At 43.4% G+C, this 15896-nt stretch overlaps 1 long non-coding RNA gene across 1 annotated transcript; it reads left to right on the top strand.

Annotated features, from left to right (window-relative positions):
* Positions 1-1815: 1815 nt before the first annotated feature.
* LOC109945480 (uncharacterized) lies at positions 1816-2143 on the top strand. Its single transcript, XR_002268678.1, has 2 exons — positions 1816-1915; positions 2015-2143. It is a non-coding gene; the product is annotated as an uncharacterized lncRNA (long non-coding RNA).
* Positions 2144-15896: the final 13753 nt, after the last annotated feature.

Below are 15896 nucleotides of genomic sequence, written 5' to 3'. Positions count from 1 at the left end.
GTATGGAAACTGAATAAGCTCAGATTTTTTTAGTGCGTTAGGAGGTTGTAGTTGAGTTCGACGCACGCTCAGAATGAGCCTCAATCTGACATGAACACTAACGATATTTATCTTCAATAAACACTGCTATTTGAATTAGCCACGCTATAATTTTAGCACCTCTAATTCTGAAACATTCTGAAATGCATGGTGGATGGTTTACTGAATTCCTTAGGAACAGTCAACTAAATCTGCATACCTTTTGTCTGACAGAGAAAGTTTAGAGCTGTTTTACTCTCACTTTTGCGTAGAACTAAGCCCAACCTTCTTTATAAAACTCATTATATGTACTATGGGCTCCAACTTTGCTATATAATTCTTAGTCCCAAAATGACTTCAAACTGGGCACAAAACACTGATTTCCAGTTTTCAGTAACTGAATACAATTCAGTTTCAGCCACAAACAATCCAATTTTGAGCCAGTTTTACTCCACTTTTCGTGTAGGATCATGCTATACTCACTTACTAGAAATTATTCACCATCATATGGTCTTTATTTCATCTACAAACACCGTAGCCTAAAACCTTATAGGCTAGCCACAAACCAGCTTTCAAACAACCATCAAAACACTGAAACTCAGTTTCCGTTACTGTTTGGAACCACTCTTTTACCTAGGTTCTAAATGTATCCCAAATCCAGAGCTTGGTCCGCAGTAAAAAAAACTATTCAAAAATAGTCTGCAGGCCAAAACAAACCCGAAGCGACAAGAACTGACCTAAAGGCTATTGCCAGATGCGAGTCTGTAGGACAAAAGAAGCCATCTTGCCAGAAGAACATAGTAATAATAATAAAAAGCTCCAAGCATCTGTGCAAACACGGCTCATGGGGTGACCCTAATCAAACAGACGCAGTGCAGGTGTAGCGATGGGATTGGAAGTGTGCTGCGGACCTGCAGTGGCATGTGGCCTCATGTGCAGGCAGCTCACAACAAAGCACTGACCAACCAGCAAAAGCTACAAAGCAGAAGGGATCAGCTGTTCTTCCAGGGCAGCAACAGCAGACGAATGGACGACCAGCGGAGTAGACCCAAAAAAACCGTACTACTCGCGTTTGCTGGATTCCTTGCATTGAAAATCTGCAGGTTTTTGGCCTGGTCTGGGCATGTTAGTCAGTCACAAACACCATGCCTATTTTTCCCCCTACACTTGCGTGTCATTGTGTCTGTGTGTGCGATTGGAGTATCAAGTATCGTCACAGAATGATGGATGCTCACATATAATACAATCAAAGACCAGTGAGATTGAACTGGAGGGGAAAGAAGGGGGGAACATGGTTTATGAGGTGTGCTTGTTTGTGTTTGAAATGATAATAACTAGTGTCAATTACATGTGTACGCCAGCATCATTTCTTTGAAGGAAAATTGCCATTTCTTTCAATTTTCAGTTTCAGTTTCTGTAGACGGTCAGCATGAATCAAGTTTCAGTTTCAGTTTTATAGCAGTTTCAGTTTCAGATTTATAGCAGTTTCAGTTTTAGCAAATGACTGTATATATTTCTAGCACTTTTAGCAAGTGACTTCGGACACTGATAGACTTAGAGGGAAAAGGGTATATGTATTTCTAGCACTTTTATAGCAGTCATTTCTAGCAGTTTTAGCAAATGACGGGTTCAGTGTGTATTTATATAGCAGTTTCAGTTTTATAGCAGTTTTAGTTCTAGCACTTTTAGCAAATGTATATATATATTTCATAGCAGTTTCATAGCAGTTAACTGCATAACATTCATGCCATTTGCTTGTAGAAAAAACAGAAGACAAGTGTTCCAACAACTAAACCTCCAAACTTGCAACCAAGGCCACAAAGACAAAATGCTCAACCTCAAGACGAACAAGCGATTGCTGATTTGCAGACGGTGGGAGATTTTCTCACCGACAATGGTGATGACTCATAATCCTCATATTTATATATCATGTATATCATTTAGTACATGCAACTTCTTTTAACAGTTACCAATGTGTGCTTTTCATTTGCTTAAGTTGAAGTTACCGAGGATGATCCAATCAATGCTACAAAAAAGAGGCCTGCAAGGGGCATAACTAAGATGGAGGGAATATTCTCAAGGTCACCTGAAATGCCAAAAATCAAAATTTTACTCAATGATCGAGGTTAGCCTATTGGTAAAAGTGCTAGACAACTTTCAAGTGCTATTGGGTGTCAAGTTAGAAAGAAATTGTCTATTGGGTGTCAAGGCCCAGCTTCAGTTTCAAATTGTTGCTTCGAAGCTTCAGCAACAAAGGCTTCAGTAGACATTTCAGAAGTTTCAACAGTTTTTTTTGGAGTTATGCTTGAAGATTTAATTGTCTCCAAAACATCTAACACATTAACCATCCTTTTTCTTTTCGGGGTCACTGTTGGACCCTTCTGGCTTTTTCCTATCTCAATTTTTGCTGAAGGACTTAAAACTTCTAATGTTTTTGCTTCTTCAGTCCTTGGTTCTTCTATCTTTTCTGTTGCTGGTACTTCAGCCAACTCTTCAATTTCTGGCAGAGTTGATTCTTTAGCTTCGGTGGCCGAAGAGGTCTCACCGGCGAACTCAGGCACTGTGGCCAGTTCATTATAACGTGGCCGGTGTGTGAGAACCTTTACCCTTTTCTTCTTCGGCGCCGGCTCACTAGGAGCGGCTGAAGTAGTTTCCTTCGCAGAGGAAGTATTCTTTCTTTTTTGACCCCGCACTGGATAATGGTAGTCGAGGTAGACAAACCCAATTGCGTCAAATACTCGATTGAGCCTCTTCTTCTTTCGGCCTCCGAAGGCCGCTGATAATGCAGTATCTTCGGCCTTTGAGTATACCCCAAGCAGTTCATCACTTACAGTCTCAATGCTTTTTAGCCAGTCATCATCTGGCTCAACGAATTTATCTCCGTACTTGAATGTGTATTTTAGCCGGACTAGTCCACCTTCGTCAGGTTCTTTAACGGTTTCCTTCGGCATTTCCCAGTTATCTGCAAGTGGCCATACTCTGAAGGCAATATGTTCTTGCATTAAATCCCTTGTCCCAATAAAAGAGCACACTGCGCCGAAGGCTCTTTGGCATTTTTCTGTTGTTTCATCCATCACCACCTTCGGCCTCCGAAGGCCGAAGCGTTGCCAAACAGGGCGCATAATGATACCTTTAATATCTTCCCGGATTTTTAAATCATTCTTCACATAAAACCATTATGTCATCCAGTTGTCGGGCCATCTTTTCCGAAAGGTTGGCACGGGGCAACTTGACCCAGATCGGGCGCCGAAGCTATAGCAGCCAAAATTGTTGTGATACTGCTCTTTGCCCCAAGGTTTCGTCTCGTACAACAACTCATGTATGTTGCAAAAACTTTTAGCATTTGGTTCCAAACCTTGGCTCCTCACGGCCCAGACGAAGATGCCCATTCTTATGATTGATTCGGGAGTGAGTTGGTGAAGGTAGACTTCAAATACCTTCAGTACTTCCACAACAAAACTGCTTAAGGGAAATCGTAGTCCAGCTTTCTAGAAGCTTCGGAATACCACGACTTCATTTTCTTCGGGAGTAGGCACAGTTTTTTCCCCAATATCCGCCCTCACAATAGACATGTCTCGAAAATACCTTCCTTTCATGGTATCAAGATGACTCTGCTTAATGCTCGATTTGCTGAAAACTGTGTGACTCGGTCGCCACGGTCGATCTTCGGAGTCTTCACCCTCACTTTCTACATCATAACTATCACTGTCACAAGTATCTTCAGACAAACCCTCCAAAATTTCTTTAGTAATCTTCTCTGTATTAGTCTTCGACATTGATTGAAGAAAGCCCAGATGCATTTCCTCAGAAAGACTTAGCTTCGAATCACTAACAACTTTTTTATCCTCAGACATCCTTGCAAACGCTGAGAAAGTGCTCTCGAAACCGAAGCTTAAAAATCCAAAAGGCCAAGCAAGTGTTGTTACGCGCAGGCTAATAGTTGGGTGAGTAAAAGCAGTTGGCAAGAGAGCGTGTCAAATAAACCAGGGATGAGCTCTTATTTATACACCCAATGCGTTGAAAACTGGAGGGTCCCGCTTGTCAAAGACTGTTGCTATTCTAGCAAAAAGAAGGTGTTTTTCGGACATTCGGCTTAAGGCCTTCGTCCATATCGCAATATGAATTTATCATTACAGCAAATTAATATTGCGAGGGGCTACTGTTGGGGGCCTTCGGCTTCCGAAGGTCCTCAAAAACATAATTTGACAATGTTTTACAAGTATGCGAGCAGGTATCTTCGGAATCAGGTTGTGAGTATACAAAAGCATGGTCAAGACGAAGCTTGACTGAAATGGAAGACGTTCGTGACGAAGGATGAAACGATCACGAAGCTATGTGCAGAAAAGCTTCGGTATGACAGCAGAAAAGGGGAACCGACTTAAAGATGAAAAGCCAAATTAGACCTCGGAGAATTACTATAGAGTTATTGACAAAAGCAAAGGGCATTAATGTAATTTTACATGGGCTGCGTCCCGTGCCTATAAATAGATGAACAGTACTCCCGTACTGTTCACGCTGATTTAGCATTGGCATCTCGCTTGTGCCCCTACTTTCCTTCAAGCCGAAGGTACATTTGTAATTTGTTGTCGTTTATATAAGTAAAATAAATAGAAATAAATTAATAATAATGTTCAAAGTAGTCATGTTATTTTCCATATTTTATGCATAAATCTTTTCTTATCTTTTATTATGATTATGAAGGTGTGACCTTCATAACCTTCGTCCGAAATCCATTATATCCAAGGGGAAATAATGCTTCGAAGGACGAAGGGTTTTGATATTTAACATTTTATGTTGCCTTGTTCTTAAGCCGAAGCATTTGAGCACAAGTCCCTAACACCATGTTAGTACACAAAAAATTCACCAAGTCTAGAAACATACCTTTTTCCTTGATTTGCACTTCTCAATTTATTTGGCACATTAGAACTTAATTAAATGTGTTGGGCACTTAATCACGAAAACAATATAGAAATTGCCCAAGGGCACATTTCCCTTTCAATCTCCCCATTTTTGGTGATTTATGCCAACACAACCAAAAGCAACCAAAAGAAGTGCAACATCAATGCAATTGAAGACCACATTGTTTTTTACTATAATTTGGCATATTTGGATTGCTCTTTGCCACCACTTGGTTTGTTTTTGCAAATCAAATTCTTTTTCCTATCTCTAAGTCAAACACACTTGTTTGGGCACATAAAGAGTTATTCCAAGAGTGAAAATGATCAAGTGCCAAAAACTCCCCCTTTTCCCATAATCAAAATTCTCCCCCACAAGAGACCAATTTTTGCAATAAGAGTATTTTGGATAAATCAAAAATTCTAACTCTATTATTTTTGAAATTCACAAGTGGTAGCTGATCCATTTGCTTTGGCCTTAATTTCTCCCCCTTTGGCATTAAGCACCAAAACGGGATCATTATTGGCCCTTTAACCCCATTGCCTCACCAAAAAATGTCAACTAAGAGCAAAAGGCAAAGAAGATCATAAGTATGAACTTGGAGTTAATTACACTAATACCGGAGTGCAGTGGAAGTCTTTGCATTGTCCAAGTCCACATTTCTCTTTCAATGCACCTTTGAGACTACATCAAGTATACTCAAACAAACAGATTAGTCTCAAAGGGTCAAGTAGCACATCTCCCCATAAATATGTGCATCATTCACACATGGATGTGTGAGGTCCGGGGATCCCTTGCACAACTTGAGCACCATAAATAAGCAACAAATCATATAAACGCATAAAGTAACATGATCAAAGACATATAACACATGTATGCTATAGATCAATCCAAGTTACGTGAATCTAAGACATTTAGCTCACTACGCAGTCTGCAAAAGGTTTTCTCATCTAACGGCTTGGTAAAGATATCGGCTAGCTCGTTCTTGGTGCTAATGTGGTACACCTCGATATCTCCCTTTTGCTGGTGGTCCCTCAGAAAGTGATGCTTGATGCCTATGTGCTTAGTGCGGTTGTGTTCAACAGGATTATCTGCCATGCGGATTGCACTCTCATTGTCACATAGGAGTGGAACTTTGCTCAGATTGTAGCCAAAGTCCCGGAGGGTTTGCCTCATCCAAAGTAGTTGCGTGCAACACTGTTCTGCGGCAACATACTCGGCCTCAGCGGTGGATAGGGCAATGGATGTTTGTTTCTTGGAACTCCAAGACACCAGGGACCTTCCTAGAAATTGGCACGTCCCTGATGTGCTCTTCCTATCAACCTTGCACCCGGCATAATCGGAGTCTGAGTATCCAATCAAGTCAAAGGTAGACCCATTTGGATACCAGATCCCGAAGCAAGGCATACCAACTAAATATCTAAGAATTCACTTAACGGCCACAAGGTGACATTCCTTGGGATCGGATTGATATCTAGCACACATGCATACACTAAGCATAATGTCCGATCTACTAGCACATAAATAAAGTAATGACCCTATCATGGACCAGTATGCCTTTTGATCAACGGACTTACATTGAGGTCAACATGTTCGTCGGTTCCCATTGCTGTCTTCACGGGCTTGGCATCCTTCATCCCAAACCGCTTGAGAAGATCTTGAGTATACTTCGTTTGGGAGAGGAAGGTGCCGTCCTTGAGTTACTTTACTTGGAATCCAAGAAAGTAGGTCAACTCGCCCATCATCGACATCTCAAACTTTTGAGTCATTGAGAGCACCTAGAGGGGGGTGAATAGGTGATCCTGTAAAATTCAACAACTAATAGCCACAAAACTTGGTTAAATGTTAGTATGGCTAAGTAGCGAGCTCTTGTGAACACAAGAATCACAGAAAAACAAACACAAAAGACACGCGAGTTTATCCCGTGGTTCGACAAGTATAACGCTTGCCTACCTCCACATTGTGGCGTCCCAATGGACGAGGGTTGCACTCAACCCGTTTCAAGTGATCCAATGATCAACTTGAATATCACGGCTTTTCTTTGCTTATCACTTTTCCCGTTCACGAGGAATCTCCACAAGTTGGAGTCTCTTGCCCTTACAATAAAGATCACGGTGAAAGCACAAGAGTAAGGATGGGAAGCAACACACACAAATCCGCAGCAATACACACGCACACAAGCCAAGACTTGAGCTCAAAATGAAGCACAACTAATTCACTACAAGAACGGAGCTCAAATCACTATCACAGTCGATCAAGTGCGCGGAGACGGAGTGTGGAAGACTTAGAATGCTCAAAGTATGCTTGGGTGGCTCCTCCATGCGCCTAGGGGTCCCTTTTATAGTCCCAAGGCAGCTAGGAGCCGTTGGAGGCATTCTTGGAAGGCTAATCTTGCCTTCTGTCGGGTGGCGCACCGGACAGTCCGGTGTGCCACCGGACAGCCACTGTTCATGTCCGGTGTGCGATTTCCTTCCATTCCTGGCGCAGCCGACCGTTGCAACTTTGGGCTGGTTGGCGCACCGGACACTGTCCAGTGCACACCGGACAGTCCGGTGCCCCCAGCCGACCGTTGGCTAGGGCCACGCGTCGCCCGCGGATTGCGTGGCCGACCGTTGCTCTAGCAACCGTTGGCTCACCGGACAGTCCGGTGAATTATAGCCGTACGCCGCCAATTTCTCCCAAGAGCGACCAGTTTGCCGGAAGCCAGCCTAGCGCACCGGACACTGTCCGGTGCACCACCGGACAGTCCGGTGTGCCAGACCGAGCTGAGTCTTGGCTGCTCCAGCCAAGTCCTTTTCTTCTTCTCTTTTCTCTGATTCTAGCACTTAGACAAATATATTAGTACACACAAAACCAATATACTGAGTCTAGAACCATACCTTTGCCTTGATTATCACTTCTCTCTTTATTTAGCACATGAGAGCTTATTTAAATGTGTTGGGCACTTAATCACCAAAACATAATTGAAATTGCCCAAAGGCACATTTCCCTTTCAATCTTCCCCTTTTTGGTGATTTATGCCAACACATCCAAAAGCAATGCAAAACATGCAACATTGATTCAAATTGAAGACCAAATTGTTTTTAACTCTTATTTGGCATATTTGGATCATTCTTTGCCACCACTTGGTTTGTTTTTGCAAATCAAAATCATTTTCCTATCTCTAAGTCAAACACACATGTTTAGGCACAAAGAGAGATAATCCAGGAGTGAAAATGATCAAGATCCAAAAACTCCCCCTTTTTCCCATAATCATAAATTCTCCCCACAAGAGACCAAATTTTGACAATAAGAGTATTTTGACAAATCAAAAGTTCTATCTCTACTATTTTCAAAATTCCAAGTGGTAGCTCATCCATTTCCTTTAGCCTTAATTTCTCCCCCTTTGGCATTAAGCACCAAAAATGGGATCATTATTGGCCCATTAACCCCATTGCTTCACCAAAAATGTCAATTAAGAGCAAAAAGGCAATAGCAGCTTAAGAATGAACTTGGAGGGTAGTACACTTATACCGGAGTGCAGTGGAAGTCTTTGCATGGTCCAAATTCACCTTTCCCTTTCAATTCACCTTTGAGACGACATCAAGTAAACTCAAGCACAAATGTTAGTCTCAAAGGGTCAAGTTGTAGCAGTTCTCCCCATAGATATGTGCATTACTCACACATGGACTTGTGAGGTCCGGGGATCCCAACTTGAGCACCATAAATAAACAACAAATCTCAGAAATGCATAAGGTAACATGATCAAAGGCATAAAACACATGTATGCTATAGATCAATCCAAGTTACACGAATCTAAGACATTTAGCTCACTACGTAGCCTGCAAAAGGTTTTCTCATCTAAAGGCTTGGTAAAGATATCGGCTAGCTGGTTCTCGATGCTAATATAGAACACTTCGATATCTCCCTTTTGCTGGTGGTCTCTCAAAAAGTGAAGTCGGATGTCTATGTGCTTAGTGCGACTGTGTTCAACAGGATTATCCATCATGTGGATTGCACTCTCATTGTCACATAGGAGTGGGACTTTGCTCAGATTGTAGCCAAAGTCCCGGAGGGTTTGCCTCATCCAAAGTAGTTGCGCGCAACATTGTCCTGCGGCAACGTACTCGGCCTCAGCGGTGGATAGGGCAACGGAGGTTTGTTTCTTAGAACTCCAAGACACCAGGGACCTTCCTAGGAATTGGCACGTCCCTGATGTATTCTTCCTATCAACCTTGCATCCAGCATAATCAGAGTCTGAGTATCCAATCAAGTCAAAGGTAGACCCCTTTGGATACCAGATCCCGAAGCAAGGCGTAGCAACTAAATATCTAAGAATTCGCTTAACGGCCACAAGGTGACACTCCCTTGGATCAGATTGAAATCTAGCACACATGCATACGCTAAGCATAATATCCGGTCTACTAGCACATAAATAAAGCAAGGATCCTATCATAGACTGGTATGCCTTTTGATCAACGGACTTACCTCCTTTGTTGAGGTCGACATGTCCGTCGGTTCCCATTGGTGTCTTCGCGGGCTTGGCGTCCTTCATCCCAAACCGCTTGAGAAGATCTTGAGTGTACTTCATTTGGGAGATGAAGGTGCCGTCCTTGAGTTGCTTCACTTGGAACCCAAGGAAGTAGTTCAACTCGCCCATCATCGACATCTCAAATTTTTGTGTCATCACCCTGCTAAACTCCTCACAAGACTGAAAGGGAAATGTGCCCTTGGGCCATTTCTAAGTATTTTGGTGATTAAGTGTCCAACACAAGTGCCTAAGTGTTAAATTGTGCCAAGGACTCAAGAAGTGCAAATCAAGATTAAAGGTATGTTTCTAGACCTAGTACATTGTTTTGAAGACTAATGTATTGTGTCTAAGTGCTAGAAACAGGAGAAACAATTTTGGAGAAGTTGGCTGTGTACAGCCAAAAGGCTGCTCGGTCTGGGTGCACCGGACAGTGTCCGGTGTGCCAGGCTGGCGTCTGTCAACTGGCTGCTCTCGGGACTTCGACGGCGGTGTACGGCTATAAATCACCGAACTGTCCGGTGGTGCACCGGACTGTCCGGTGAGCCAACAGTCGGCCGGGCCAACTGTCAGCCGTGTAATCCGTGCGCGATGCGTGGCAAAGCCAACGGTCAGAAGGGGGCACCAGACTATCCGGTGTGCACCGGATAGTGTCCGGTGCGCCAACGGCTCTGAACCGTCAACGGTCGGCTTCGCCAAAGAAGGAAAGAAATCCGCACCGGACAGTGTTCGGTGGTGCACCGGACTGTCCGGTGCGCCAGGCGACAGAAGGCAAGAATTGCCTTCCTGGAATGCTCTCAACGGCTCCTAGCTGCCTTGGTTCTATAAAAGGGACCCCTAGGCGCATGGAGGAGCACACCAAGCATTCTCTAAGCATTCCTAGGCACCAAGACTTCAATTCCGCGCATTCGATTCTTTGTGATAGCAACTAGAGCTCCATTTGAGTAGAGAACTCTTTGAGTTGTGTTGAGAGCTCGTGTTGTGACTTGTGTGCGTATTGTCGCTCTGATTTTGGTGTCTTGTGTGCGTTGCTCATCCCTCCCTTACTCCGTGATTCTTTGTGAACATCAAATTGTAAGGGCGAGAGGCTCCAAGTTGTGGAGATTCCTCGCAAGCGGGATATAGTAAACAAAGCAAAACAAAGTGGTATTCAAGTGGGTGTTTGGACCGCTTGAGAGGGGTTGATTGCAACCCTCGTCCGTTGGGACGCCACAACATGGAGTAGGCAAGTGTTGAACTTGGCCGAACCACGGGATAAACCAATGTGTCTATCTGTGATTGATCTTCTTGTGGTTATCGTGTCTTGCAAGAATTCTTCTCTAGCCACTTGGCTTTACTGTGCTAACTCCTAACTAAGTTTTGTGGCATTAAAGTTCATGTTTTACAGGATCACCTATTCACCCCCCCCTATAGGTGCTCTCAATTGGTATCGGAGCCGTTCTCTTCAAGAAAGGGACTAATCACCCGAAGAGATGGATCCTAAGGGCAAGGGGATGGTGGTCAATGATAAGGAGAAGGAGTCCTTTGTCAATGATCCAAAGGATGACAAGCCTACTGACTCAGGCTCGGGCCACAAAAGAAAAGACGGGAGGCAGAAGAAAACAAGGCGCATCAAGGAGATAGTCTACTACGACAGCGACGAATCTTCCTCTTCCCAAAAGGACGACGACAACGACTACGAGAAAAAGAAGACGGTTAATTCAAAGTTTTCCTTTGATTATTCTCGTATTCCGCAAAGTTCCAATGCTCATTTGCTTTCCATTCCCCTCGGTAAACCCCCCCCCCCACTTTGATGGAGAGGACTACGGATTTTGGAGTCACAAAATGCGTAGCCACTTGTTCTCTCTCCATCCAAGTATATGGGAGATAATAGAAAATGGAATGCACTTTGATAGTACAGATAGTCCAATGTTTATTAATGAGCAAATTCACAAAAATGCACAAGCTACTACTGTTCTTCTAGCTTCATTGTGTAGGGATGAATACCATAAGGTGAGCGGCTTGGATAACGCCAAGCAGATTTGGGACACCCTCAAAATCTCACATGAGGGAAACAACATCACCATGCTCACCAAGATGGATTTGGTGGAGGGCGAACTTGGGAGATTCGCAATGATCAGGGGCGAGGAGCCAACCCAAACGTACAACCGGCTCAAGACCCTCGTCAACAAAATAAGGAGCTATGGAAGCACGCGATGGACGGACCACGACGTCGTCCGCCTAATGCTAAGGTTTTTTACTGTCCTTGATCCACATCTTGTGAACAATATTCGTGAGAATCCTAGGTACACCAAGATGACGCCTGAGGAGATACTTGGAAAGTTTGTAAGCGGGCGGATGATGATCAAGGAGGCAAGATACGTTGACGATGCGTTGAACGGCCCAATCCACGAGCCTCAAACCGTTGCTCTCAAAGCAACGAGGAGCAAGGAAGTGCTACCTAGCAAGGTGGCACAAGTTGAGGCGGCGGGACTCAATGAAGAAGAGATGGCCCTCATCATTAAGCGTTTCAAGACGACGCTAAGGGGTCGCAAGGAGCATCCCAACAAGACCAAGACGAAGGGGAAGCGCTCATGCTTCAAATGTGGTAAGATTGGTCATTTTATCGCTAATTGTCCCGATAATGATAGTGACCAGGAACAAGGGAACAAGAGGGAAAAGAAGAAGGCTTACAAGAAGGCTAAGGGCGAGACACACCTTGGAAAGGAGTGGGACTCGGATTGTTCGTCGTCCGACTCCGACAACAAAGGACTCGCCGCCACCGTCTTCAACAAGTCGGCCCTCTTCCCCAACGAGCATCACACCTGTCTCATGGCAAGGGAAAAGAAGGTAAGCACTCGTGATACTAGTACTTACGCTTCCTCAAGTGATGAAGAATCTAGCGATGATGAAATAGACTATTCATGTTTATTCAAGGGCCTAGATAGGACTAAGGTTGATAAGATTAACGAATTAATTGATGCATTGAATGATAAGAATAGGTTATTAGAAAAGCAAGAGGATCTTTTGTATGAAGAACATGATAAGTTTGTAGAGGCACAAAAATCCCTTGCTTTAGAAATTAAAAGGAATGAAATGCTTTCTTGTTAATTGTCTACATACCATGACTCTATTTCTAGCTTAAAGAGCATAAATGATTATTTGAATGCTAAGTTAGAAATAGCTAATAAATCAACATCTTGTGTAGAACATGTTGCAATTTGCAATAGGTGTAAAGATTTTAATGTTGATGCTTGTAGTGAACACCTAGTTTCAATTTCTAAATTGAATGATGAAGTGGCTAGTCTTAATGCCCAACTTAAGACTAGCAAGAGTGAATTTGACAAACTAAAATTTGCAAGGGATGCCTACACGATTGGTAGACACCCCTCAATTAAGGATGGTCTTGGCTTCAAGAGGGAAGTCAAGAACTTAACAAGTCATAAGGCTTCCATCTCCGCCAAGGAGAAAGGGAAGGCCCCTATGGCTAGTAGTGCTCAAAAGAACCATGCTTTCATGTATCATGATAGGAGACATTCTAGGAATGTTTATAAAAGTTATGATGCTTTTGATTCTCATGCCATGATTACTTCTAGTTCTTCTATTATGCATGATAGAAATTTGGCTAGGAAAAATGTTGTTCATCATATGCCTAGAAGAAATATTGTTCATGTTCCTAGGAAAGTAATGAATGAACCTTCTACAATTTATTATGCTTGCAATGCTTCCTTTGCTATTTGTAGAAAGAATAAGAAGGTAATTGCTAGGAAATTAGGGGCCAAATGTAAGGGAGACAAGACTTGCATTTGGGTCCCTAAGACTATTGTAACTAACCTTGTAGGACCCAACATGAGTTGGGTACCTAAGACCCAAGCCTAAATTTGCCTTGCAGGTTTATGCATCTGGGGGCTCAAGCTGGATTATCGACAGCGGATGCACAAACCACATGACGGGGGAAAAGAGGATGTTCTCTTCCTACGTCAAGAACAAGGATCCCCAAGATTCAATCATATTCGGTGATGGGAACCAAGGCAAGGTGAAAGGGTTAGGAAAAATTGCGATTTCATCCGAGCACTCTATTTCTAATGTGTTCTTAGTTGAGTCACTTGGATATAACTTGTTGTCTGTGAGTCAACTTTGTAATATGGGATATAACTGTTTATTCACAAATGTAGATGTGTCTGTATTTAGAAGAAGTGATGGTTCATTAGCTTTTAAGGGTGTACTAGACGGCAAACTTTATTTAGTTGATTTTGCAAAAGAGGAGGCCGGTCTAGATGCATGCTTAATTGCTAAGACTAGCATGGGCTGGCTGTGGCATCGCCGTTTAGCACATGTGGGGATGAAGAACCTTCACAAGCTTCTAAAGGGAGAACACGTGATAGGTCTAACCAATGTAACTTTCGAAAAAGATAGACCTTGTGCAGCTTGTTAAGCATGTAAACAGGTGGGAAGCTCTCATCATGCCAAAAATGTGATGACAACATCAAGACCCCTAGAGTTACTTCATATGGACCTCTTTGGACCCGTCGTCTATCTAAGCATAGGAGGAAGTAAGTATGGTCTTATTATAGTTGATGACTTTTCCCGCTTCACTTGGGTATTCTTTTTGCAGGATAAATCTGAAACCCAAGGGACCCTCAAGCGCTTTCTAAGGAGAGCCCAAAACGAGTTTGAGCTCAAAGTGAAGAAGATAAGGAGCGACAATGGATTCGAGTTCAAGAACCTTCAAGTGGAGGAGTATCTTGAGGAGGAAGGAATCAAGCACGAGTTCTCCGCTCCCTACACACCACAACAACATGGTGTGGTAGAGAGGAAGAACAGGACGCTACTAGACATGGCGAGGACGATGCTTGGTGAATTCAAGACGCCCGAACGGTTTTGGACGGAAGCCGTGAGCACAGCTTGCCACGCCATAAACCGGGTCTACCTTCATCGCCTCCTCAAGAAGACTTCATATGAGCTTCTAACTGATAACAAACCCAATGTGTCTTACTTTTGTGTATTTGGGAGCAAATGTTATATTCTAGTGAAGAAAGGTAGAAATTCTAAGTTTGCTCCCAAAGCTGTAGAAGGGGTTTTGTTAGGTTATGATTCAAATACAAAGGCGTATAGGGTCTTCAACAAATCATCGGGTGTGGTTGAAGTCTCTAGCGACGTTTTATTTGATGAGACTAATGGCTCTCCAAGAGAGCAAGTTGTTGATCTTGATGATGTAGATGAAGAAGATGTTCCGACGGCCGCAATACGTACCATGGCAATTGGTGATGTACGACCACAGGAACAAAAGGAGCAAGATCAACCTTCTTCCTCAACAATGGTGCATCCCCCAACTCAAGACGATGAACAGGATCATCAAGAAGAGGCGTGTGATCACGGGGGAGCACAAGATGTTCATGTGATAGAGGAAGAAGCGCAACCGGCACCTCCAACCCAAGTTCGAGCGACGATTCAAAGGGATCATCCCGTCGACCAGATTTTGGGTGATATTAGCAAGGGAGTAACTACTCGCTCTAGATTAGTTAATTTTTGTGAGCATTACTCTTTTGTCTCTTCTATTGAGCCTTTTAGGGTAGAAGAGGCCTTGCTAGATCCGAACTGGGTGTTGGCCATGCAGGAAGAGCTCAACAACTTCAAGAGAAATGAAGTTTGGACACTGGTGCCTCGTCCCAAGCAAAATGTTGTAGGGACCAAGTGGGTGTTCCGCAACAAAAAGGACGAGCACGGGGTGGTGACAAGGAACAAGGCATGACTTGTGGCAAAAGGTTATGCCCAAGTCGCAGGTTTGGACATTGAGGAGACTTTTGCTCCTGTGGCTAGGCTAGAGTCAATTCGCATATTGTTAGCCTATGCTACTCACCATTCTTTCAAGTTGTTCCAAATGAATGTGAAGAGCGCTTTCCTCAACGGGCCAATCAAGGAGGAGGTGTACGTGGAGCAACCCCCTGGCTTCGAGGATTAACGGTACCCCGACCACGTGTGTAAGCTCTCTAAGGCGCTCTATGGACTTAAGCAAGCCCCAAGAGCATGGTATGAATGCCTTAGAGACTTGTTAATTGCTAATGCTTTCAAGGTTGGGAAAGCCGATCCAACTCTTTTTACTAAGACTTGTGATGGTGATATTTTTGTGTGCCAAATTTATGTCGATGACATAATATTTGGTTCTACTAACCAAAAGTCTTGTGAAGAGTTTAGCAGGGTAATGACTCAAAAGTTTGAGATGTCGATGATGGATGAGTTAAGCTATTTCCTTGGGTTCCAAGTGAAGCAACTCAAGGATGGGACCTTCATCTCCCAAACGAAGTACACGCAAGACTTGATCAAGCGGTTTGGGATGAAGGATGCCAAGCTTGCAAAGACTCCAATGGGAACTGACGGACACACCGACCTCAACAAAGGAGGTAAGTCCGTTGATCAAAAGGCATACCAGTTTATGATAGGGTCTTTACTTTATTTATGTGCTAGTAGACCGTATATTATGCTTAGTGTATGCATG

The sequence above is a fragment of the Zea mays genome, chromosome 4 (assembly GCF_902167145.1).
Source record: "Zea mays cultivar B73 chromosome 4, Zm-B73-REFERENCE-NAM-5.0, whole genome shotgun sequence".
Lineage (NCBI taxonomy): Eukaryota > Viridiplantae > Streptophyta > Magnoliopsida > Poales > Poaceae > Zea > Zea mays.
Note: the sequence above shows the minus strand (reverse complement) of the source record. Positions and strands in the feature narration are given on the sequence as shown.